The sequence below is a fragment of the Pelodiscus sinensis genome, chromosome 6, assembly GCF_052426305.1.
Source record: "Pelodiscus sinensis isolate ZL-2025 chromosome 6, ASM5242630v1, whole genome shotgun sequence".
Classification (NCBI taxonomy): domain Eukaryota; kingdom Metazoa; phylum Chordata; order Testudines; family Trionychidae; genus Pelodiscus; species Pelodiscus sinensis.
In genome coordinates, this window is record NC_143057.1 from 104,487,975 (window position 1) to 104,510,452 (window position 22,478).

The following is a 22,478-nucleotide window of genomic DNA, read 5'->3' on the forward strand; positions in this document are numbered from 1 at the left end:
CCCTCCAGTTTTGTTCAATAAACCCAGTTTCTATTTTTGAACATACGTGTCTTTTATTTGACATCAGGAAGGGGAGCTAGGGAGAGGTAAGTGGAAGGATGTGACGGAGGAATGGGGCACAAGTCCCCAGTGGGGAGGACCGGGGGAGGCTCTGAGGGCTCCTCGGGGTGGACGCTCTCCCTCAGGGCCTCCTGGATCCTGATAGCCCCCCAATGAAGCCTCCCGGATGGCAGCCTGCAGCAAGTGCAGCTGGGCTGATGGCAATGACCCCATGAGACGCACTGGCGTGCCCAGGGGCAGCTCTGGCTCCATGTGACCGAGTGCTGTGGTGTCCTGAGTTCGGGTACTCAGGGCACTCCAAGACAGGACTGCTTTACTATCCCTCATCGAGGTAGACAAACAAGCGGGGAACTCTGAGAACTGTCTGTCTGGGGTGGGAATAGGGTCCCTTTAAGCACGGAGCTCAGTTAGCCTCAGGCAGCAGCCCCACACACTAAGTCCTAACCTGATGCCCTGCAGGTTCAGGGTCCACTCAGTGTGGACATGCTATTTTGAAATAGCAAAACACTATTTCGAAATAGTTTTTGTGTATAGATGCGTTATTTTGAATTAGCTTAATTCGAATTAACTATTTCGAATTAAGTTAATTAGAAATAGTGCTGTAGTGTAGACATACCCTTATAGCCATCCAGATTGATGCAAAGCTGCAGTTAATTTGATTTTGAACACAGCAACCAATTCCTTCCATTGGTAGCCTTGTTTCCCTGGGCTTCCACAAAATGTTTTGATTCTTTATTTATTCTCCAAAGGGGACCATGAGGTAAGTGGACCATATGTGACAATTACATTGCTTTACAGACATGTCTGAACTAGATTCCAGTTTAAATATTATGAAAGTTCAGAATCTTCTTACCTATTCCATTATAAATCTAGATCAAAACCAGAGAAGGTTAGTGCAGAACTGTTTGGTTGCATTTATGCACCTATTTTGCATTCATCTGATGTTAATGACTGCACAGGCTTCAAAGCAGTGAAGAATCAGGTAATTTGTGCTTAAAATAAACCCAATAAACCTTATAGGGGTTAGCCATGTTAATCTGTAACTGTAAAAATAACAAGAAGTCTTGTGGCACCTTAGGATATATCTACACTACAGAGAAGATTGAAGCTGCTGCTGTCAATATTCCAGGATTCGAATTAGCTGGTCTAGTGAAGACACACTAATACCAACTGAAATTGGGGCACTCCAGTTGATGCCGGCAGTCCTACTTCCATGAGACATAAAGAAAGGCAAAGGGAGAGTGCGTTCTGTTCTACTTCCTGCAGTGTGGACAGCTCCAAAAGTCAAGTTAAGGTACTTCAGCTTCAGATATCCAAGTAACATAGCTGAAGTTGCAAATCTTAATTTGACCTTATCCTGTAGTGTAGACATACTTAGATACTTACAAATGTATTAAGTCATGATCTTTTGTGGGTAAAACCCACTTCATCAGACGATTCATCTGATGAAGTGGGTTTTACCCATGAAAGACCATGACCTATTAAATGTGTTAGTCTCTAAGGTGCCACAGGACTGCTTATTGTTTCTAAGTAACCTTGGATTTGCAGATGTCATGAAGACAAGGGCCTATTGTCACTTAGTGTTTTGAACTTTAGACCCTCTAAAACTACATTAAGTAGACTTGGCTAGACAAAGTAGCTCAGTAAATCTGGCCACTCTCCAATGTAAATGAAATACGGAAACAGGAAAAAAAATTCATTCACATCTTGTGTTTTGTATGACAGATTGTTTGGTTAGTGTTGTTCTCAGCTAGCCGGCCAGTTTTCAGCTTTCTTGCCTCCTGCTGTGACTAGTGATATGGTTCTGCCTGATATTGCTGCCAATGAAAACAAAGCTAATTTATCTGCTTTGTGGTTAATGGAAATACCTTCTGTTATGAGAGCTTCAGGGAGGTCAGTGCTGTTCTCCCAGTGAGCTCACAGCTAGCCGAGGCAGCCTTGCCCTCGATGCTGCCACTCCTTGTCTGACCCTGCTGCTTCTATATTAAAGCAGCCAATTCACACTTCTCACAGGAGCAATCAGCAGCTTGCAACATGGAAGGAGGTGGTTGACTTTTGTCCTTTGTATCTTTCAGTTGAGAAAGTGCAAAGGATACGACTTCACAGGGGCATCAAGAAACTCTGAGTCTGTCACTGCTCTATATTACAATAGAATAGAATTATATTAGTTATATAAATTTAGGGCTGCTTTGGACAGCTGATTTAAGTGTATTTATAACACTTGCTTTGTCTCCCAGCCATCCCACAAGGCAGTTTACAATATGTCTGCTATCTTCCTGAGCAATAAGGTCGATTAAGCATCTCATTCCCATGCACTGTTCAGGGAATTCCACAAGAATATAACTATTGATTAGTTTAATATGGAAACTGAACCACTAATATATGTCAGAAACCCCTCAATAATAAGGGTGAAGAAAGGGAAAACCTCAGATGCTAGTCACCATCGTCTATATACAAATTTGTATACAGAAAACTCATATTTAGAATTTTCTTAGTATATGCTAAATGTGCCTCAAGTAGCATGTAACCAGGATTAATCACTGAATGTGGTCCATTCATTGGATTATGGGATAGAGACTTTTGGGGACTGTGACGTGAATGTTGCTTCCCATGTTTAGAATGAGCCGTAGAGCTAACTGCAAACAGATAAGCACTGGGGCTACATCTAGACTGGCATGATTTTCCGCAAATGCTTTTAACGGAAAAGTTTTCCGTTAAAAGCATTTGCGGAAAAGAATATCTAGATTGGCACAGACGCTTTTCCTCAAAAGCACTTTTTGCGGAGAAGCGTCCATGCCAATCAAGATGCGGTTTTGCGCAAGAAAACCCCGGTCGCCATTTTCATGATTGGGGCTTTTTTGCACAAAACAATACCGCGTTGTCTATGCTGGCCCTCTTGCGCAAAAGCATTTGTGCAAGAGGGCTTTTGCCCGAACGGGAGCAGCATAGCATTTCTGCAAGAAGCACTGATTTCAGACAGTAGGAAGACAGTGTTCTTGAAGCAAAATGCAGGACAATGTAGCACTTTAAAGACTAACAAGATGGTTTATTAGATGATGAGCTTTCGTGGGCCAGACCCACTTCCTCAGATCAAATAGTGGAAGAAAATAGTCACAACCATATATACCAAAGGATACAATTTAAAAAAATGAACACATATGAAAAGGACAAATCACATTTCAGAACAGGAGAGGGATGCGGGGGGAGGGGGGAGGAAGGAAGGTAAGTGTCTGTGAATTGATATTAGAGGTGGGGAGAGTGGGACGTCTGTGAGCTAATGGTATTAGAGGTGATAATTGAGGAAGCTATCTTGGTAATGGGTAAGATCGTTTGCGTGTTTGTTCATTCCTTCCCGGAGAGTGTCGAATTTTAACATGAAGGACAGTTCAGAGGATTCCCTTTCAAGTGCAGATGTAAAAGGTCTTTGTAGCAGAATGCAGGTGGTTAAGTCATTGAGAGAGTGTCCTTTCTGGTTAAAATGGCAAGAAACTGGTTTTTCTTTGTGATCTTGTCTGATATCTGTTTTGTGGGCATTAATCCTTTGGTGAAGTGTCTGAGATGTTTGTCCAATGTACATAGCAGATGGACACTTTCGGCACATGATAGCATAGATTATATTTCTGGATGCGCAGGAATATGTGTTCTTGATCTTATAACTCACTTGGTTAGTCCACATATTCATTCTGCTGATACCATTATTGGACCTAACCAAGCGAGTTATAAGATCAAGACGTATCAAGTGTACTTTGATATTTAGCAGCTCTGCCAATAGAGTGTTTTAAAGGCATTTTTTTTTTTAATTTACATTGAATTGAACTCTTTCGGGTTAAAGTGCCCATTGTGTGGCTCTCCAGCTCTGACAATTTAAATGGAAGTTTCAAAAACTTGATGAGGGAGTACAGGCAGTCCCCGACTTACGCGGATCCGACTTACGTCGGATCTGCAGTTACGAACAGGGCTGCCCCAGAGTACACAGACTGCGGGACCTCGCGGTCCTGCCGCTCATGTACTCTGGGGCTTTCTCTGCGTCTCCCTGGTCTGCAGACCAGGAAGATGCAGAGCAAAGCCGCGGAGGGGCTCGGGCAGCACAGGGGCACCTGGGCTGCCCGAGTCTCCCCCCATCCCCCCCCCTGCGGCTTTGCAAAGCCGCGGGGAAGCCGGCAGCGGAGCAGTCCAGGCACGCCTGGGCTGCCTCGCTGCCCAAGCCCCCCCCCCCCCCGCAGCTTTGCCGGCTTCCCCGCGGCTTTGCAAAGCTGCGGGGGGGGGGGGGGGGGCTCAGGCAGCGAGGCAGCCCAGGTGCGCCTGGACTGCTCCGCTGCTGGCTTCCCCGCCACTTTGCAAAGTCACGGGGGAAGCCGGCAGCGGGACATCCCAGACGCCCCGCGGCTGTCCCGCTGCCGGCGTCCTCAGAGGCTTTGCTCCCCGTCTCCCTGGTCTGCTGGTCTCCAGCAGACCAGGGAGACAGGGAGCAAAGCCGTGGAGGACCCAGGTGGCGGGACCGCGGTTGCGTCTCCATCCTCCACCCGTGTCTTCCTGGTCTGCTGGGGTGGGGGGGGGGGGCGCAGCTAGTACGCCCCCCCCCCCCCCCAGCAGACTAGGCTTTTCTCCGGACGCCTGTGGCAGAGCAGCTGGGGTGCTGCCGGTTGGTCCCGCAGCGCCGCTCTGGTCCTGATTCAGCCGCTGCTGGTCAGTTTCAGCAGTGGCTGAATCAGGACGCCTGGGGCAGAGCAGATGGGGTGCTGCTGGGTTGGTCCAGTAGTGCCGAGGAGCGGCGCTACTGGAGCAACCCAGCAGCACCCCAGCTGCTCTGCCCCAGCCGTCCTTATTCAGCCGCTGCTGAAACTGACCAGCGCTGACTACAGGAAGCCAGAGGCAGAGTTGCTCTGCCCCGGGCTTCCTGGAATCAGCTGCTGATCAGTTTCAGCAGCAGCTGACTTGGGGACGCTTGGGGTTCTTAAGTTGATTCTGCATGTAAGTCAGAACTGGCGGTCAGTTTCAGCAGCGTCTGAATCTGGACGCCAGTTCCGACTTACATACAGATTCAACTTAAGAACAAACCTACAGTCCCTATCTTGTATGTAACCCGGGGACTGCCTGTATTTAAACATCTCGTCAAAACACATGGTAGAATTCTTGACCTTAAGAACACGACTTCCAAAAGTGCTGTGGAAAATATTTAAAAATCATCTCTGAGAATTGGATCCACCTCTCTCTGAAGTGAATGGCCAAAGATGGGGGACTGAGATCTAAGTAAGCAAGACTTGTTAAGTTTGCAATGACAAAATACTGGTCTCATTTGGCTTCTTGGAACGTATATCTGTGTTATAGAAAAAACAAAATAACTATAGGCATAAGTAGTTGAGAGGTAAACTGAGACCTCTTTGTGCTACTAGACCAGGGAGTACTCCAGCAGTGCTACACCAATTTACACCAGCTGAGGATCCCAAGGATGATGGGAAGGATTTAGGATTATTACTATACTTTCCTTATATATTAAAAATATATGTGTATTGAACCAGATTCATTTCATGTTTGGTTTCCATGTTTGTTGGAGAATATTAAAGAGCCCGCAGAGTGCGGTTGAATGGCTATGCTAGTGGTATTGTGTCTCACATGAAGTGACCCTATGGAAATCCAGAAAGGTTCTGCATGTTGTCATCTAGTACATTTTATGGGCCTTTATTTCTAGAACCTGTTTCAGATCTTATTACTGACTATGTTAACAACTTTCTGCTTCAGTTCTCAATCAGCTCTGCTCAGTGATGTTATTTCTACAGCATCACTAGCATAAACGAATGGTCTAGAAGGAGGTTGAAGCTGAGCCCATGTCTTTGGTTAGGCTCCTTTTTATTCAATCTACTTCCATGATCAGAAATATTAAAAATTATCTTAGAAAGGGGGAAATATTAACATCTATTACCTGTGGAGATTGTTTGTTTCAGTAATACCTCTTGTGACGTTCTAAGGTGACACACTAACTTCATCAGGCTGAAGTGCTGCACACATCAAAGCACTAATTTAGTAGTCTTCTTACAGCATGGCTGTCTTGAAGTGCAGATAATGGAACAGGTAAGTTGTGTACAACAGGGGAGAGTAAAGAAAAATACTAAATGCTACCCCTTTGGTTGGTGTAAATAAGCATAGTTGCATAATTCCACCTAAGTGAATAGATCTATACTCATTTGCACCACTTGGTGATCTGGATATAAAGATTTCAGCTAAAAAAAAAATGTAAATAGCATTGTGAGAATGATTTCACCTTCTGTTTCTACTGTAATGTTGCCACTCCATTCTCTGCTCTAGCTCCAATGTAAGTTAGGGCAGGCTAAGGTCTGCTGTAACCTATGCCAATGGTTCCCTATGGCATGTCTCCTAATGACAGATAGTGGGATCCAAGCTACTCCTGCAAAACACTAATGGAATCTGCAGCAGTGGAGATGCAGACAGTTTCTTTTCCCTTTGTGTTGCCTGATCCACACAATGGGAGTGGAGCATGTTTGAGAATCTGGCCTGCTAATATCTGTTCTGTAAAAGATATATCTGGCAATAATTATGATAGCACCATAGGAAGGCCGCAACAAAGTCACAAAGGCTTGAGGTATTCATTCAGATGTGTATCTGTCAACACGCATTTGTTTGCTGTAAAAGGACATGTAAATTCAGTAACTGCCTGTTCAAGAGTTAGCCAGGTCTATGTCTATAGACTGTAAAATGCCCCAATTTGCACACACAGTAAGTGTGCCTTTAACTCCAGAGTTAAAAGGCCTGATCTCATGAGCGTGCCAATCCATCTTGTACTGTTAACCAGGGAAGTTCTGATAATGTTTAGAAATGAATATAAATGTCCAGGTGCTTAGCCATATGAGGCCTTTCAGTCTTTTCAGATTCACTCAGTGACTTGATGGTTAAAAGTAAAATAAGTCTGACATTTACTTCTTATTCAAATACTAAAGCATTGCATGGCTTGCAGACTAAATTGTAACATTCTTTGGGGTTTTGTTAAATGTCATCTCTTTCATTTGTATTTAAAAAAAAAGAACCAAAAAGCTATCCAACTAATTGCTTTCATATGTTTCCTAAATAATGAAATTAAAGTAGGAAGTATAATAGAAATATTTAACTCTAGCTCAGTGGTTCTTAAACTGAGGGCAATTACCCCTCGAAGGGTAATTTGGCATATTTAAGAGGGTAATGAGCTGGTCAGCTACACACACTTCTGATAAATAGTGAAGAAAAATATTTATTAATTATATTATTAAATTGAACTAATACAAACTAATGGCAACCTCATTAAATTGTTTAATTTACTTTTTTCAACAATATTTTATTATTGTTCCTTCTGAGGTGATGTAGTATGAGTCATACAGTAACAGTGCACATTGCAGCACAACTTGATCTGACTTGCAGAGACATGTTCAATCCTGTTTCTGTTCAGTTCCCATAAAACTATTGGCAAACCCAATGAAAGATCATTTTTGATTCAAGCTTGGTAGTGAAATATATATATATATAAACATTTTTTTCCTGCAGGATGACAGAGTAATCATATCACTCTGCATCACGCCACCCACTTCTGCCCTCAGGTTAATGGCCTCCTCTTTTCCTCTAGACCGGATCTGGCCATGGTGCGTTTTTGGGGATAGCATCTGTTGTTCCGGAATACCAGGTCCACTCCCAATTGGCCAGTTCCCCCTGCTACCTGCAGTGTAGCGGCCCCTGGGAGGAGGAGAGAGGAGGCTCCAGGATTTCGGTTGATGGATTCAACTGGTCAGTTTGCAAAGACAAATGAAGCTGTTCTTGAAGCATACTATCATAGGGTATGTCTACACTACCACCCTAGTTCGAACTAGGGTGGTAATGTAGGCAACCGGAGTTGCAAATGAAGCCCGGGATTTGAATTTCCCGGGCTTCATTTGCATAAAGCCGGGCGCCGCCATTTTTAAATGTCCGCTAGTACGGACTCTGTGCTGCGTGGCTACACGCGGCACGGACTAGGTAGTTCGGACTAGGAAGCCTAGTCCGAACTACCTAGTCCGTGCCGCGTGTAGCCGCGCGGCACGGAGTCCGCACTAGCGGACATTTAAAAATGGCGGCGCCCGGCTTTATGCAAATGAAGCCCGGGAAATTCAAATCCCGGGCTTCATTTGCAACTCCGGTTGCCTACATTACCACCCTAGTTCGAACTAGGGTGGTAGTGTAGACATACCCATATTGCTCTCTGAATTGCTGAATGTAAAAAAACCTTATAAAGTAGGAGAGGATCTCATCAAACCATGTCTGGTTGAAACAATGAGTCTTGTTCTTGGGGAGTAACATGCAAAAAAGGTGGATCAGATATCGCTTTCAAATTGCACCATGAAAGGGCACATTTCTGAGACTAGCAAAGACATTTTAGATCAAGTAGTTGCAGAAAGCAGTTGTGAATGCGAGTCTCTACTTTGCACTTCAGTTGGATGAATCAACAGATGTTGTCTCCTGTGAACAATTACTTGTGTAGGCTTAGTACATAAAAGGTAACTCTGTGAAGGAGAAATTCCTATTCTCTGAATCGTTGACCACTGCTGCATGCGGTGAAGATGTGTTCAGAACATTGCCGAATTTCTTCGTTGATAAGGGGTTACAATGGACAAAATAAGTTGGTATGTGCATTGATGGAGCATTGTTGATGATGGGAATTCATTCTGGGTTTAAGGCTCACATAAAACAGGTTGCCCCCCATGCCACATTCACCCACTGCGTGCTACACAGATACACTTTGGCTGTGAAGTGTTCTGTGCAGTTGTTAAAACTTTTAATCATATTTGAGATAGTGCCACAAATTCCAGAATGTTTACAGTATTATGTGAAGAGGTTGGAGCTGAATTTAGCGCACTTCTGTATCCTACAGAAGCTCACTGATTATCGTGTGGAAAATCTTAAACTGAGTTTAAGAGAAGAAATATCAGGTTCTTTGAAAGAGAGGGATCTGCTAAAAAGCAAGAACTGTTTGGGAAAATAATGAACCATATATTCATTCTAAAATTGGTATACCTTACAGACTATTTTACTGAAATGAATCAGCTAAACCTCTTACTACAAGGAAATATGGTGAATATCCTCACCGCTCAAGACAAGGTTGCTAGCTTTCTCAGTAAGTTCCAGCTTTACCAACGTAGGGTTGAAGCTGCTGATGTACCCGGGTGGTTAGAATTGGCAACTCTGCTTGAGGTAACTAAACAGAAATGTTCATTTGCTGATGATATCATAGGACACTTACTCATAGTAACAGACTTCACCAGCAGATACTTTCCAAATATAGAATAGCATCAAATGAATGGATGGATTGCAAGACCATTTACAGTGGAAGAAAAAGTAATCAAAGACAAGTAAATCAAGGTGAAAGCAGAATTCCTTGGCCTGCAAGAAGATAACACATTGAAAACAGATTTTCAGGATTCTGGCAACTTTTTAGTGAAAAGCTGGTTTAGAATACCTGATTCTCTCTGACAGAGCTCTCAAACTTCTAATTCCATTTGCCACTATGTATTGCTGTGAGGTCAGCTTTTCTATAATGGTCAACATTAAAATGAATGCAAGGAAGAGATTGGATCTTAGTTACGTCTTGAGATGTGCATTAGCTGTGACAAAACCTTGCATCTCTCAGCTAGTCAAGCAGAAGCAGTAGCAACCTTCACACTGAGAAATTCATCAATCAGAGAAATGCTTGCTAAACCTATATCAGCCATGTCACATGAACTCAAAATAGAGCTGGGCAAAACTGTCATCAAATTTTCACAGCTTATTGCTATCTTAGGGTGTTTTTACACTGCGGCTCTCACTCAAAATAAGCTACACATTTTGAGCTATGCAAATTGCATAGCTTATTTTGAAAAAGTCTATTTTGAAATTTGGCGCTGTCTACACAGTGCCAAATTTTGAAATAGACCTCTATTCCAACAAATCCGTTAATCCTTGTGGAACAAGGTTTACCCGGACATTGGAATAGAAAGCCCGTTATTTCAATTGCATTTCAGAATAATGGGCATGCTGTGAAGACATGGAAGATGCTATTTCAGGATAATGAACATATCCCGAAATAGCACTCACTTTGTAGACATACCCAAAATGTCAAATCTTCTCATTTTCCATGATTTTACACCCACTCCCTAAAGTTTCAATTTTTGATTTTATATATATATAATAATTCGATATATTGGGGATTTTTGCATTGAGACATGTCAACAATAATAAACAATTGTGGCTGTAAACTCCCAGGTGTACATAACCACAAGCTTGCATGACACTGACAGCAGCATTATCTGGCACATGGAACTAAGGGTTTAGAGCTATGCACTTCCAAGTTCTAATCTCACCTTTTGTTCTGATTGGCACGGATACTGCACATTTGTACGCTTCTTTGCAAACATTATATAGTTGTGCCTCAGAACCAAGCATACTTTGAGATGGATAACCACTTCCTGCATTTTTACAGATGGGAAAAATGGCTTTGGAAAGTCAAGTGATTCACAGCAGTTCACTTTCAGAACTTATGCCTGACTCCTAATTTCATTTGGAGAATAAAAAACGCTGCCACGACCCAAGTATTCCAAGAAAAACCAGGGATGAGATCACTTGAGAAACCTTCTCCCTAAAAATCTCAGGGGTACCTCAGATCTTTTCCCCAAAGGGCTTGAAAAAGAAAAGAGAAAATACAAGCTGCAGTCTGTGGTAGCTGCCCCCTAGTCAGAGGCATGGAGATACCCACATATAGATTTTTCAGGACACAGACATGAACCAATACCAGGTTAATTAAAAAAGAAAACAAACTTTTATTATCAAAACAATATTATCAAAACATAGTTGCAAGCATAATAAAGCAGCTAGATGACAAAGAGCCACCAATTAATCTAGATACTCAAGGAGATCCCCTGGGCTCAGGATTTAGTTATAAAAGGAAAAAACACTTTTAAAGCGACAGAGAAGAAAACACACTTTGAACAGCTCAGACATCAATTCCATATTCCCAAACCATAAAACAATAAAACCTGATGTTTTAACTTTGCCATACTTACACATTTTGAGGAGATTTTTCTTGGAGAGAGAGAGGCCTTCCCATCTCCCTGTTACTTGGAAGAAACTGCTCTGACTCAGACAAAGGAGGGAAAAGCTAAAAATTCCTTTGTCCCAGTTTGAAATCCCTACCTGCATTGTTATTGGCTGACCAACTACCTGGCTAAAGATAGGAGACATAGTTAACCCCTTAATCCCCAGGTGCTGGCCAGCCCTCATGGTTATGACAGGAGGTCACAAAGCCACCCAGCCAGAGGAAGGCACTCCTCTGTGGCCTCCCTCAGGTTCTGCATCTGATTTCATGCAATATATGGAAAATACATGGTACAGGTATGAGGTACAGAACCAGGAGTCAGCAGATACTGACTGGCTTAAAGCTGGCTCCGTCACACAAATACTGTGTGATGTTGGTTAGGTCTTGGGGGCTCAGTTAACCCTTGCGTTATCCAGGGGTTAACTTGGGATCCATTGAGGGATACCTTACCTTCTCCCCCCCTCCCTATTTATTCTTGGATCTGGACTTCTAATACTTCTGTCACCTGAAGAAGTGGGTTGTGCCCACGAAAGCTCATGATACCATCTACATGTTTTCTTAGTCTTTAAGGTGCTATTTTTAGTTTATGTTTTTCCTGCAAAGTATTTGTAAGACTAGTCAAAGGTTGGTGGAGCAAATAGCCACGATCGCGTAAACTGAGCACCAGGCCGGAGGCCAGCAAAACACTTATGGGATTTCAGTGGCACTGTTCAGATGCATGAAGTTAGATGCATACACTTAAAAGCTTTGCTGAATCAGGCCAATGTGTTCAGCTCAGATTGTTAGATCATGCTGTCTTCACAGCACGGACAGAAGAACATCATAACCAGCAAATGCGCAAACTAAGGAACAGGAACATTTTGCTGAAAAGTATTTTTATCTAGTATTTTTATACTTATTTTAAAAGTATTTTTAATTTCTTGAGAATCTGGATAAAACCTCTGAGAAACTCCCCCTCTGGTTTCTGACAGGTCTATAAGGTGTCATGCAGGCAAATCGTGCTGTGTAAATAATGACTCCATCAGCTTTATCAAGGCTCAAGGACAGGGTATATGTGGAGCAGTAACAAGTCAGCTTTTCAGGCAACTTCTAAGCAGTATATTAGGATCCAGTATATTATCAGATAAGAACTATTTTAATTCCTTTCTCTAAGGAAATAAAATTAATAATTATGAATGAAGCTTTCAGCTTTGTTTATAAAGAAAAACATTCTCATAAGATCCTGGATTTTAAACCATTCTTGATTATGCCTTTGCTCAGCTTGGGTTATGATTTATTGTTTTAGATTTTAAAAGAGCAGCTAAACAAACAAGGATGACCTCACCCTGTAAATATCACTTTCCTAGGGCATTCAGAATTGCCATCAAGATTCTAAATCTAATGATGTGCCAGTTCTCTGACAGCTTTTCAAGCAAAAATCACTTAAAAGATTATTATTTCCCTTCCCCAGGGCTTTCCAGGTAAGCATCTAAATTTCTTACTTTGACTGGCTTCAGCTGAAAGATAAAACCAACAGTTTCACATATGAAATTACCTTAATGATTGCTCCCAGATTACTCTTGATCCACATTAATTATTTATATTTCAGCAGCACCTACAGGCCTTAATCAGGATCAAGGCTGATCATGCCTGTTGCTGTGTAAACACACTGGAAGATACAGGTCTTGAAACAAAGGATTTGCAATCTAATAAAGAAACAAGATTTTGGAGTCTTTTTTTTCTTAACAGGAGGAGAAGAGGTTCAGTGTTTGATTCAATTAAGATTGTGCTGAGGCCAAATGCTGCTGAACTTTATACTTCACTCTCAACCTCCCATTGAGTACGCAAATTATATAAATTACTAAATATTATAAGAAAAACACAAATTATGTTTAAGATGGGGAAAAAACCCAATAAGCAGTAATGGAAAGTAAGTGCTAGCTTACCACATCTATAAGTCCAGCCAGAAAAATCCAGTGTTACTTTGCTTAATCTCATTTGAGTTATTTTATGCCATTTACTACAATCTTCCCTCCTGTCCCAGCTAATAAGGTTAGAGTTTGGCCAAGGAGACAGTATTTACATTTTGATCTAGATTAGATTTACAATAGAGTTCAGGTTCCTAGTGTCTGAGATTAGTTTATTTTTGGATTTGATGGTGCTAAAATTACTATGGTTATCTTCATGAGATTTTCAACCAAAGTGAGGGCTATGTTGCCCACATATTGGCTGAAATCAAGAAAAAAGCCCTTTCATCTGACTTGGAATCAGAATGAGGCGCACAATTCTGAATCAAATAAAATTATTTTGAACATTTCCCACTATAAAAAAATTCAAGAGTTCAAGATTGGAGGTTCTATTTTAGGCCTGTCTCAAAGGGAGGTCACATTCCATGTTGGAGTTTTTGCATTGTAATATCCATAGTTTCTCTTGCCTTCAGAACACAGTATCAAGGGACTCATGTTTCTGGTACACTTTGCCTGTTAAATGGCACTATGTGAATCTGATAATTTGATGTGCAAGCAAAAGAATTAATTATTTCCTCCCAGATGTCTCAGCTACAGAGCAATAGGTCTGTATTAGCTTAGCAAAAGGTATTACTACAATTTCAATCACACACATCATGTAAAAACAAAGTAAACAGAAGGCTAACAAAGTAGTAGAGAAGTATTAACAAAATAGAGAAAACTCCCTTACGTTATAGTCAAGTACTATACATACAAACCTGCAAACAGGGAGATTTTAGTCTGTGTTCATAAATATTTTATCTGTCCACAGTTTTGTGCCACATAGAAAAAAAAAGAATGAGCCAAAGTGTCTCTAAAGTGATCAGCCTAATTTAGTTTCATTAATGTGACCAAGGAATGGTGTTATATTGAAACTTAAGAAGAATGAAAAGATTAATAATAGATGATTGTGAGCAAATAAGAATAGTTCTGACCTGTCTTGTTCAAAAGTTATAGATAAATGTTTCCCAAATGATATTTGAAGCTTTCCAGTTTTTGAAATAGTGAGGAAGTGCCAATAAGGAACAATAGTACAAAAAAGGTTTTGCTTTTTTAGACATCTTTAGTGGGCCATTGTTTTTTTATTTTAGGGCTTTTGTCATGCACATTTTCACTTTCAATCTGAAATTTGTTATTGTAATACAAATTATTTTCACAACGGGGAGGATGTGAGCCCCTCACATCTAGCACAATTTCTATATTGAATTGGTGGTCTAATTAAATGGAAGGGAAATGTTTGCTCTAGCTTTTGGCTAATCAACAGATGGCATGAGGAACTTCATTTTTTTTTTGCTGGAAATGTGATTTGCTTTCATTAAGTTCTTAGATAGTTATTGGCCGACTAACTCCTTCACCCTACATATTATTTTTTGTGAGAGTGGGTTTGTTATGCAAACATTATGATTTGACTGATTTAGACATTCTGGGTCTAATTCTATTATTCGGTATATTTCGATATTAATGACAACATGCAAGGGCCAATTATTCCATTATTTTCACTGGGAATTGTGTGTTTACAACTAATGAGATAATTAGACACAGGGCTGGCCCTATATCAAATAATGTCACAGGCAAGGAGTGTCTTTGGTGTCCCCTCCCACATTTGTTAAAGTTTTGACTATCTTATTTTTATTACATTTGTAGCTCATTTCCTGACTTGGATGCATGATTGCATGCATGATTTATCTCGGTCATGTGAGACTATCTAATGATGCCCCACTTCTCCTATGCCCGTCAAGGCATGACTGACAATATTGTGGTGAGGTACAAGGAAAATTGTGTGACTTTTATACCTCTGGGGAGTGTCCTATAAACTCTATATTAATCATTTACATACAACTGTGCTATTGCATATAACCCTTCTGCCAGGCAGACCCGGCAACAATCAGGGCCAGGTTCAATAGCTCTAGGAGTTTCTTTCCATCTATACAATACAGAACTGACTCGAGATCACACTGAGTAACCTTGGAAGTTTACACCACTAAGCTCTCTGAGAGGTGATACTTCCCCACTTGCAAGCACAGAGTCTCAGAATAGCAAAGAAACTTTAATAAAAGGAGGGAAGTAACTTGGCATTATTTGGAAAAAAATACTTCAATTGGGATTCACAAACATAGATGACCTTTTCCCTTCAAGTCCTTAAGTCTAGCCCAAAAGTCCCTTTCATGTGCCTGACCCTTTGGTGCACTTCTCTCACAATTGCTGTCTTTGGTCAGCGCAGACCTAGAGTCCAGAGGTGCAGCTGCAGAGTTCATCTCCTACCCCAGGAGGGGGGCTAAAGAGGTACCTTACTCTCTCTCTTGCTCAGACACTTGCTTCTCGCTCTCTCTCCCAGCCATCCTGCTGGCTGCTCATTGCATTTTTCCACTGCCATGCTGCTGGCCATCTGCTGAGCACATCTCTTCACTCAGCCACCCTGCTGGCTGCTCATTATGACCCTGCAGTGCTGCCCTGCTGGCTACCTGCTCACCACTCTTGCCATTCCTCTCCCCCAGCTGCTCCGCTGTCTGCTCATCATTTCTCTCCATCACCGCCCTGCTCGTTGTGCCTCTCTGCCTCACCAGCCACTCATTCAATCGCTGACTATCAGTCACTTTCTGCTGTCACTTTGTTGTGACCTCTGCACTTCAGTCTCTTGGTAATTTCCAGCTCTTTGCATTTGTTACAGGTTAAGCCTGGCTCCACTTCCCTGTATCCCTACAATAACAACAACATTGATAACCATATTCCACTACCCTTACATTCGGTAGGAAGGTGATTTGTACCCAATGCCAGCCCGTGACGATCACTTTGACACCACTGTATCTGCTGAGTATGTAAGCAGAGCAGGAATAAAGTGTATTGACATAAACATACCCAAGTATCTCTCTCTCCCAGCTAGCTGTCAGGGAAGCACTCATTCAGCACCTGCTTATATCCTTATAAAGCATGCCACATGAGGTATCATGGGAGAGATTTTGATCTGCTGACAGCCTTTTTTCCATTGTCATCAATGCATAGGTAGTCATATGGTTATCACTAAACTATGCTGTGGGTTTGGGAAGTGCCCAGTGTGACAGGGGGCGGTCACAGAAGACCCCTTGGGGGTGCTGACAAGGCTACTCCCGCTCACTCTCCTACTCTCTGGGGCTTCTCACTGCCTGGTTGGCTGGGCCAGCTCCCTGGCCTCCCCTAGCCAAGACACAGAGCTGAGATCACTGCCCCTCTGAGAAGCAGTACAGACACAAACTCTTCATGTCCAAGGAAAATGCAGTTTTGGGCCCAGCTTCCTGGGATACCACTCCCCAAACAGGATAAGAACTCCAAATGAATTATTTAGGTAAGTTTCCTTTAACAACGAAAGGGAGAATGTTCACATTGGTTGCTCCTCCAGGAAACAATTATTTACACTGGGCTTGATAATAAAATCACTTTTCTTTATTAAATACGGCAGTAGGATTTAATTAGTTATAAGTGAGAACAGGCAGAGCAAAGTAGATTACAAACTTAAAACAACAGAAAACCCTTAGCTAATTCTAACACTAAAACCTCAGTACAAACTTATTACAAACTCACGCTAAAACTATTCCTTTTTCAACTAATCCTTCAAACCAGGGCAGCTCCTCACCCTGGGGTCTTTGTATCCCTTTCTTGGGAGTGCCCCAGTCAAAGACAAAGACCTGCTAGTTTCCTTTTGCTTTAAAGATTCCTACTTTTGCATGGGAAGTTACTGGGCCAGTCCCTACCAGTTAGGGAGGTCATATGACTTCTTAAACCAACCACTGCAAAGAATTAAGGACAAAAGGCTGTCTGCATATGATTGCCCAGACACTGAGCCATCCCAGCATTGGAAACACTCTTGATAGCTTTCCTTTGCACATTTAAAACCATAAAGCATTCCATACCCTATATGTCTAATTTTACACCCAAGAATGATAACATATACCAACATAAGATAAACAGATCTAGTGGGTTATGACATGAAAATTGATAGGTTACATGAGACAATATGTCCAAAGCACCTTTGAGTTAGGCATATCTGTGTCCACTAGTCCATGTTCTAAAGCATGGGAGGATGTGTGTGTGGGGGGGGGGGGGGGGGGGAGGCGCACAGGGGCGGAGTTCATCACACCCAGATACTAGCTCTCCCAGGGACAATGGCAAGAGAAGTAACCAATTCTGGGTGGGTGTTGAACAATGGATATCTCCAGCCATTGTCCTGCAGAGACATTACAATTCAGTGACTCACTTGCATAAGGCCACACAAGGGGAGTTGCTCAGGCTTGTATCAAGTATCAGAGGGGTAGCCGTGTTAGTCTGAATCTGCAAAAGCGGCGAGGAGTCCTGTGGCACCTTATAGACTAACTGAAGTGTAGGAGCATAAGCTTCCGTGGGCAAAGACCCACTTCTGATGAAGTGGGTCTTTGCCCACGAAAGCTTATGCTCCTACACTTCAGTTAGTCTAAGGTGCCACAGGACTCCTCGCCGCTCAGGCTTGTATGAAGACTCAGCAATGCCCACCAGACATGGCTGGACTTGTGTTCTCCAAGCCCATGAACTCAGGGTATAAAACAGAATGCAGGGAGGGGGGTCACGCTTTTCCTCTCCTCCCGCCCCCCCCACCTGTTCAACAAGTGAGGAAGGACATTCAGAAAACTGAAGATTCCAACAGAAGAGACTAGCCCAGGTTTCAAAAAAACATGTATACTATGAACTGCAATTTCCAATGGGTTGAGAAAAACTTTTTAATTTAGCTGTTGACCAGTCTAATAGGGTTAAGAGTTTAGACTGTGTGTGTGTGTGTGTATATATGTATGTAACTAACTCTGTTTCTACCTGTCTCTTGTACTTGATAAACTTGTTTTAGTGTTTATCTTTACTAGTGAGCTTGCCTGAAGTATCAGGTCATTTGCTCAAAGTTTTACACTTTCCATTGATGAAATGGTGAACCAATACATTTGCATTGCTCACCAGCCTTTCTACTACTATCCTCAAGAAAAATTGGAAGTTCTCAGCACCTCTAGAAATCAGATGCTAAAGGGGGGTTAAAACTGGGAAAAAATAATACCACTTGCATCATCTTATCGTTCACTGGTGGTGGAAAATGAGTGTAATTTATAATCCTAGTGGCACAGAAGACACATAGCAGAAAAGGCAGGCGCCTCTGAAGAAGCTATGAGGTAAAGCAGCCCTTTCATCCCTCACACCTTATCTTATTCCCTCCTATTCTCCTTCTACACACATCCTCTTCCGCTTCATTGGAATTTGCGCTTGTGTTTCATCCACAGTGTAACTTCTCTCTCATTACTGCTGTTCTTAAGTCATGGAAGAATTTGATCCCCTTTCTATACATTCATAGTGAATGTATAGAAAGTCAACATGATTGGCTTTTAAAATAATTTCATACACCTCCTTGCTCTTAAACAAAAGCGGCCCAAACTCTGTCTTTACTGATGTCAGTGGGAATATGCTGTTGCCTTCAGGGGACTCAGGATTCAATCTAGCATGTTTGTATGGTATTCAAAGACTGAGATTTTGATGTCCAATTCTTATGAAAATGTGTAGGAAGGATAGAATACACTGCAAGTTTTAGGTAAAAGTACTGGTAACTCAAGTGAAATTATAGCTACATAGAAGTATTAAAATTATGGGCAACCTCTTCCTCCCAAGAAGAATTAGTACTCAGCAATATAACAGGACCAATGGCATGGCTAAAGGCCAAGAAAGAGTCTCAGATATGGCAAAGCAACTTTAACTGGCATGAACAATTTTTTTCCAAGGAATTCACAGTAAGTATACATTTGAAAACTGGCTGTTAAGCGTTCATACAATATATCATCATCTTCCAAAACAAATAATTGACCCCAAGTAATAGTGAATGCAACCAATGACAAGAAATTTTACAGGCTAACCATCATTCAAGATTCCCAAAATACTCTGTGTCCAGAATTTTGGATAATAATTTGTTTATAACAATAATAATATGTTTCCCCTGTATAAGCATAATGATAGCTCCTGTGTTTCATATATATGAGAGCAACCCACATTTTGTGTTATGTGTGCAGCATCACAGAAGCAATATGATATTTAATAGACATCAGTGGTGCTGACCAGAAAACAAAAATTCTATTTAGAAAAAAAGTTTAGAAGTTTGTTCTAATTTCAATACAGAATGAAAACAAAAGCATACAAAGTCTGTCATGAAAAACTTGAGAGAGAAACAGCCAATAGCCCAATGACTAGGGCACTCATCTGGGACGTGGGAGACCCTGGTGGAAGTACCTACTCTGCCCCAGCCACCAGTCTACAGAGTCAGTCTGTCTCTCTTTTTGATGCACAGAATATTTCACTGATACATTTGATCAGCTCCATCAGAAAAGTCTGATTCCATAGCTTGTTGGGCTGGACTATGGGAGACATATGCCCTTTGTATGACTTGGAACAAGGAGTTCAGCTTGGTTCTCCCACAGCTCAACTGAATGTTCTACTTAGCAGGCTATTGACTATGCCATGGGGACTCTCTCACTTTAACTACTAGAAATTCCAGTTTAGGCCTGAGAAACCTTTTTGATCAAGTATTTCCTTGGGTTTATGATCTTGCATTTATGACCTATTCTTATCCTCTAAGGGAAAATCTTCTTTACTTCCTGTGGGTAACTCCACTCCTGGGTCTCAGTACCCTGCTCAGTCCTTAATCTGGCAATCTCAGTATTGAGCTATTAGTGCTTGGCAGGGTTTATGTTCTGGTCCCTCAGCTATAAAAGGCATTGGGGCTGGTTCCCTGGGGTCAGCCTGGGCTGCAAAAACAGTCCTCTGCAGCTCTCAGCTGGGCTCTCAGGCTGCCAGGAAAAGGAGCATATAAAACCCCTGTTTGGAGCTCCTCATCCCCCTTTATTGTCTCTGGCAATGTTGCCATTACCTGCCTTAGTTTGTCTAGTTCTTTTCCTATCTGTTCTGGTCTCTTTTCACTCTACTTCCTCTCTCCTCCCCTCCCTGCAAGGAGGCCTTCCTTTTAAAAGGCTATACCACAGCCTCAGGTGAGATCAGCTGGCTCTGATTTACAGCAGCCCTATCTTCTTTGCTCCTGATTAACCAGGGCTTTTGCTGCCTTTTAGAGCTGCCTTTCTCTTTATCTATTGGGCTATGTCTACACTTGTGGCTTCTTGCGTGAGAAATATGCAAATGAGGCTAAGGGTGGAATATAACTGAGCTTCATTTGCATACCTAATGAGCACCATTTTTGCAGAAGAGGCTCTTGTGCAAGAAGGAGCTGTCTACACAGCCCCTTCTTGCGCAAAAAAACCCTCTTGTGCAATGCCCCTACTCTGATTATTTTCAGGAATAACGGCATTGTGCAAGAGGGCTTTTCTTGCACAAGAAGGGGCAGTGTAGACAGCTCCTTCTGGCGCAAGAGCCTCTTTTGCAAAAAAAGGTGACTCATTAGGTATGCAAATGAGGCTCAGCAATATTCCACGCTTAGCCTCATCTGAATTCTTCTCGCGCAAGAAGCAGCAAGAGTAGACATAGCCTTGTAATCCTTCAGCCTGACCCTGTTACACTCCCTGCAGGATGAAAGTGAGGACTCATCGTGCTAAGGGACATTCTGGTTAACTTGTGAATAAATATCCTAGCCTACAAGGATTATTAGTTTTCATAGACATAGGCTTGAACCAAATTCCTGAATCCAGACATCTAGAACTTTATCATATTAGAATCCAGATACAAATTGCACAGTATGAACCCTTTCTTAGATATGTGCCTACTCTGAGAAGAGGCCCATCAAAAGTGGAAACTCATATATCCAAACCAGTAAGCCAAAGAAAACAGAGAGAGAATTTTGAGTGAGACATTCACTTCATCAGCTAACTGTGTAAACCGCAAAGGGCCTATTTTTGATCGTGCGCTACTATGTGTCAGAAGTAGCTCTAAGAAAGTCAATGAATTACACCAAAATAAAATTGTGGTAAGATTATCTTAGAGCCTGTGAGTTTGGGATCAAACAAACCCAAACTAAAATTTTGCTTGGTTCAGGTTAAAAAAAATATTGAGCTTTTTTACTTCAAGCCATAAATTCCTCCCCAGAGTCTATTTTATTTAAAGCTCAATTTGTGAATGCTGAAAGATCAGTCATCTTTTGTAACTCAGATTTAAGTTTCAGGTTTGTGAAGAAATCCAAACCAGGTTCTTGATTTGTGATTTTATTAGGAGAGATGCATTTATACATATCTGTCTATAGGTGCTTGCCATACTCCAAACTGTGATTTTAAACAGTTAGTGTTAGAAAAGGTTTGTAAATTATATGAATGAATAATTCGCTGGGTAGTGCCATTTTCCAAAAGTGGATCCAAATAGTATGTCCTGTAGGAAGCAGTAATTGTTTTTTGGGGGGAGACTACTTAACAAAAATAAAGATGTTTTTGAATGATCATTCCCAACTGACATGGAAAGAAGTTGGCCCGAGATTCCTATGTTTTACACACTGAAGCTGCAACTGAATTTATTTTTGCAGAGCCAGATTAATTGATGTTTCTTCAAAAAAAATGTGCATGAATTAGACTTCATCAGCTGCAGGGAGAGGGGATTTTAGTTGTCTTGGGTATTTAGTGTGAGTTGCACCTGGACTATACATAGCAGAGGTTTGCAAACTAGGTATGCTAACTTTCATATAAATTGCTTCCTCATGTTATTATACAATATTTTGGGAAACTAGATGAGGACAACCAAATATTGTGAGAAGCGTATGGTGGAGAGCCTCTCACAATTACTAATATCTTGTCTACTACCTTGAAAGTGGGAAACTGTACTTTCAAATGACAGATTGAGAGAGTGTAAGAAGCTGGCACCAAAGTTCTCTTCCAATGACCTTCTGGTGATTACAGAAGAGCAGTCAGGTGTCTAAGGGAATGGGTTCTGGGAAATGAGAGAAACATCTTAAGCATTAGCATACAAAGACTATTAATCAATTTCAGTGAAAGCAGGGAAGAAATAAACAGCATCTGTCAGCTACAAGATTCCTGGATAGCATCTTTTATAATGCAGGTGTTTTGCTTCCAGTAATCTAAGCAGACACTCAGACAGAAAATCAATGCTGCATGAGACCTAGTGCAGTTAAACAAGATAAAAAAGTAGGTTACATAATTTCTTCTAAAGAAAGGATTCCTAACCTATTTCACTTGTTAGCACCTTGGCAAAAAGTAACTAGTGTAGATCTTGATTCTGAGGCTAGTCTCACCCCTGAATATATCAGGAGTAGTGCCAGTCAAAAGCTATGTCTACACTCGCGGCTTCTTGTGTGAGAAATATGCAAATGAGACTAAGCATGGAATATCGCTGAGCCTCATTTGCATATCTAATGAGTCGCCATTTTCCAG

General features: G+C 41.7%; 1 long non-coding RNA gene across 1 annotated transcript in view; it reads right to left on the reverse strand.

Moving 5' to 3' along the window:
* The window catches only part of LOC149524197 (uncharacterized), a 69,459-nt gene extending 58,279 nt beyond the window's left edge, over window positions 1–11,180 (reverse strand). The window contains exon 1 of the long non-coding RNA XR_016349809.1: window positions 11,112–11,180. This is a non-coding gene — a long non-coding RNA (uncharacterized LOC149524197). The remainder of the gene's footprint in view (window positions 1–11,111) is intronic.
* Between the last annotated feature and the right edge of the window lie 11,298 nt (window positions 11,181–22,478).